This window comes from Lycium ferocissimum, chromosome 7, assembly GCF_029784015.1.
Source record: "Lycium ferocissimum isolate CSIRO_LF1 chromosome 7, AGI_CSIRO_Lferr_CH_V1, whole genome shotgun sequence".
Classification (NCBI taxonomy): Eukaryota; Viridiplantae; Streptophyta; class Magnoliopsida; order Solanales; family Solanaceae; genus Lycium; species Lycium ferocissimum.
In genome coordinates this window covers 46,679,030-46,683,887 of record NC_081348.1, presented here as the reverse complement: position 1 = coordinate 46,683,887, position 4,858 = coordinate 46,679,030, and the positions used below count along the sequence as shown (strand labels likewise).

At 29.3% G+C, this 4,858-nt stretch overlaps 1 long non-coding RNA gene across 1 annotated transcript in view; it reads left to right on the top strand.

Moving 5' to 3' along the window:
* Positions 1 to 219: 219 nt before the first annotated feature.
* LOC132062913 (uncharacterized) overlaps positions 220 to 4,858 on the top strand; it is a 17,768-nt gene continuing 13,129 nt past the window's right edge. The window contains exons 1-2 of the long non-coding RNA XR_009416273.1: positions 220 to 306; positions 1,630 to 1,677. This is a non-coding gene — a long non-coding RNA (uncharacterized LOC132062913). The remainder of the gene's footprint in view (positions 307 to 1,629; positions 1,678 to 4,858) is intronic.

The window sequence follows — 4,858 nt, the reverse complement described above, 5'->3', positions numbered from 1 at the left end:
TCAGTTTGTTTCCGGAGAATTCATATTTTTTTTTTCCAATGAGAAGCATTGTTGATTGATGTCATGATCCCTGGTGATTTCTCCTTCAGCATATGTAATTTTAAGAGCATCATGCTTTTGGATGGACTATACATAAGTCTAAATTAAGCATTTTGTTAAATCTGTAATTTTTATGCTACTTCCTCTACTATTTTTCTCAGGGAAGTTTCTATGCACCATATATCTGTAAACCATGGATGGTGATGTTCACTTGCACAAGAAAAGTAGCGGAAAGTATCTTTATGGATGTGGGCTCGAAGAACATGAGTAAGCTCTATTATTACTCCTTTTCTTTTTCTCCCCATGGTGTTGATAGATATCCAAAGTCATTTTATTGATATGAATGATACCCATCATCTTCTATCCTAATTAATTAATATTGTTCTTTAATATTACAATGTCAGTAATAAGTTCTCTTATCCTTTGACATTTATATTATTAAAAAGAGGATAGTTTTAGGACAAAAATTAGTTAATAATTAGTTATTGGTTATTGTTTTTAAATTTTAATTTAAAGATAATTACAATTTTAAAAACATAGAAACCACATTTCAACATCTTTACACGTTTGGAGCAGTTAATTGCAATATTTCAACAAAACTGGAAACTTAGAAACCACCGACTAATGTGGAAAAGAAAAGAGAAGAAAAAAAAAAAAAAAAACACCAACTAATCACCCCACTTCCCCCATTTCCTGCTCACCATCACACCCCGTCAAATGAAGCACGTTTGGAGCAGTTGCCTATAAATTTTTTAAAAATAATTAAATATCTATATTTTTTAAGATCTAAATTTTAAAATGTGAATTTAAATCCAAAAAATGAAATCCCCAAGATATAGCCAAGCAACTTCTACGTTTTGCTCCTAACTTATAGCCATAATATTTATCCACAAATATGAGCTGTGGAGAATAATCTGTTACTACCTTAGTTTATTCATATTTTTTAAAAAAAAAAGTATTTAAAAAATCACCAATTAAAATAATGCAATTTGTGATAACTGCATGCACTTACCCAAGGAATAGCTTTCCTTAAACAACGTGCAGCCTCTCACTTCCTTCAAAAACTGATCTTAAAGTCTTTAGTAACCGACAATATATTCATCCTCCATACTCAAATACAATCCTTACTAATCTTGCATTGCCGAACTTGAAGTATAATAATGATTGGCTTCTATGACTATTACATGCCATTATATTGTTGTTTCATTTCATAATTCAATTTTAAAAATAAAGAATGCTGAATTGTGCAACGCAACGTATGCTGAATTTTTATTTGGTACACGAGCAAAAATGTGATTACGAATAGAATATTTCAAATAAGCCTTGTTTCCCCTGGAGAGTTCATATTTTTTTTTTCCAAAGGAGAAGCATTGTTGATTGATGTCATGATCCCCGGTGATTTCTCCTTCAAGATATGTAATTTTAAGAGCATCATGCTTTTGGATGGACTATACATAAGTCTAAATTAAGCATTTTGTTAAATCTGTAATTTTATGTTACTTCCTCTACTATTTTTCTCAGGAAGTTTCTATGCACCATATATCTACCCATATATATATAAACCATGGATGGTGATGTTCACTTGCACAGGAAAAGTAGCGGAAAGTATCTTTATGGATGTGGGCTCGAAGAACATGAGTAAGCTCTATTATTACTCCTTTTCTTTTTCTCCCCATGGTGTTGATAGATATCCAAAGTCATTTTATTGCTATGAATGATACCCATCATCTTCTATCCTAATTAAGTAATATTGTTCTTTAATATTACAATGTCAGTAATAAGTTATCTTATCCTTTGACATTTGAATGAAATGTAATATTGAAATTTACGAACAAATAATAATTTAGAATTAATTACAAGAAAATTATCATTCAAAGATAAAGTTTTTGAAGCTAAATATTTAATGAATATGAATTAGTATAGGGCTAAAAACAAACAATGGTTGGGACTTTTGATTTTTACGAGGTAACAAAAAACTTCTCTATTTATACTTTATACTAATTCGAAATTACAATTGGATTGTTTTGATTAATTAAGCTAAAATACTAAATAAGAGAAATCAATTAATATCATATAAGGGAAATTATTTTAAAGAGGAGAATAGAGATAGTATGAGGGTATGTATATTTTTCACATATCGAACTATGAATTAATAAGAACACATGACTCCGAAATTGAAGAAAAAAGTCAAATCATCAACGAAAAGAGAGATATTTCGAACTTTCGCAAAAAAAAAAAAAAAAATCGAATTCTTTTAATAATTTTGTCACTTCACCAAAATCAAGATTGTTTCAGTGGTAAGCAAAAAAAAAAAAAAAAGAGACCTACATTTCAATATTTGGTCAATATTAACAACCGTGCAATATTGTGTCTTGATTGATTCTATGTTGTCCAAGTAACGTAGAAGTCTCCGTTATTGGATCATCTCCTTGGTAGTGACTAGTGAAATACATTTTGTTAGGTACGATTTCAGATACTATCTAGGTTACTTAGTAGGACATTTTATATTGGATTTCACTACTTTAATACATTGCGAAGATTATCTTCATTAATGTTATGTTCCAAAGTCTTGAATCTAAGCACGTAATTGCATTTTATCTTCCAAATTACATTCTTTTTGTCTTATTTTTCGTTTCAAGGTATTTGATCATTCATGTTTATGTTCATGGTGCAGGTTCCCAGTGTTGAAATAGACATTTGTAGCAGCAAGAAAGTAACAAACTCCTACTAACATAATTGCTAAAATATGATAGAATTACGTGGAAAGATGATCTCAAACTACGAAAGTGTCTTTCTTTTCAACACAAATTGTAGAGAATTGATGGTATACATACATTCAACTTAATTTTGACATTTTGTGTCTTTCTTAAGTTTGTCGTTTTTTAATGAAAGCTTCTAAAATATATCACTATGTTTGAGTTTATTTTTGAAGTCTTTTATTTTGGAAACACAACTCTAAGGAGCTGTCTACATGTGACTAAACGGTCACGGATTTGAACTGTGGAAGCAACCACTAATGCTTGCATTAGGATAGACTGATTGTCTACATCATATGATTGCCCTTTTTTGCCCTTTACAACTCTAATGGATGTTTTTACTTAGCTAAATTTTGTGAGGTCTACAATGTGGAACAGTTGCTTCCTTAACAACCAAGATGTGTTGTTTGTGACTAAAAGTTGGCCTTTGAAGAGGTTAATCCCGCTTATTTTTGTTTTTACCACGAAAGGTTGTTTGGTTGATTATCATTAAGAAAATTTTTGGTTGATTAATATTATGAATTTTTTTGGTTGATTAATATTTAGATATTTTTTGATTGGCTTTTATATATGGGCTATGCTAATCAAAGTTTTAGTGATTTTGTTGAATCCGCTGATTGGAAAATTGTTTCACTCGGCTAGCATCAAATATTGAAGATCTTATTTGAACAGTGAAATTGTTCGGTTGATTAATATAATGAAAATTTTTGGTTAATTAATATTAAGAATTTTTTTGGTTGTCTAATTAAAAAATTGTTTCACTGGGCTAGCATCAACTATTAAAGATCTCATTTGAACAATTTTTAAATTTGTGATGTTTAAGACCTTTGTTAAGCACACCTATAGATGTGTTTGTTATTAACATGTTCCTTGTATGCTCCATTTTTTAATTATTTTTTTCATAAAATTATTTGACTGGGCACGACATTTAAGAAAGAGGGAAGACTTTTGAAACTTGTAGTTCAAAATAAGCTTTGAAAATTTGTGTGGCTGTAAATCATTCATAAAGTGAATTTGTTTCCAAATAAGGAAAGAGGTCATTCATTTCGGCACGGACTAAAAAGGAAATAGGTTCAAACAAATTGAAACAGAGGGAGTATGTTCTAAGATATATATTTAATGTATTTAATCCTATCTATATTTATATTTCACATATATAGATAATTTCGGACAAAAAAAATAGTTCGTGTTTTGCTGAATCCATGAATTCTAAGAGGCCTTTGATTTCTTTGTAGAGTTGGGCTATATGTAGGTAGAGGCATCAATTTAAAGTTTATGAAGTTCCTACAACGTTTCCTTTTACAAGTTAATAAGTGCTAATAACCGAATCCACAACCTAATATTTATAGATATCAAAATCTTTTAATACGTATAAAATATGACCGGATAAATTTAATTACCAAATTCACTCCGAACTCGTAAATTATACTATAGATTCACCTCTCGCATAGAGAGACAACGAATTAGTGTTTGATCATTATGAATCGACTCATAAACACGTTTGTTTTGTTATAGAGGTAGAGGCACAAAAACTATTTTTTTGGATAAAAGTTTGCAGAATGTGGCTTGTTTGGTTTAGTTTTTCAAAATTTTTGACCGGAAGGGACTTTCTAGAAAACATTTATTTGGAATATTTATAACAAAAAATTCTCGCAGATTTTAATCCAAAAATACAACTATCGAAATCCGTTGGTTTTGCACAACTGTTTCCTCAAAGTTATTCTCCAAAAAGTTTTTTATAGAAAAATAAAATATCCAATAACATTTCTCTTGAGTACACTTATTCTCTATTTGTCTGCTATCACCAAGAAAAAAAGGCAATTAAATTTTCAATCATTGACAGAATATTCAATATTATCTCAACATATGCCTAAAAAATGGTCCCTAAGCTTATCAATGAAGCAAAGTTTTTCAAACAATCATTTTAAAAAATTATCCACACTCAATATTTACATCAAATTATATTAATATACGATAATTTAGTAATAGATTAAAGTGAAAGTATATAGTAATTAACCTTAGGAAGTAATATAATAAAAGTACTATAAAGCAACAAATATCAT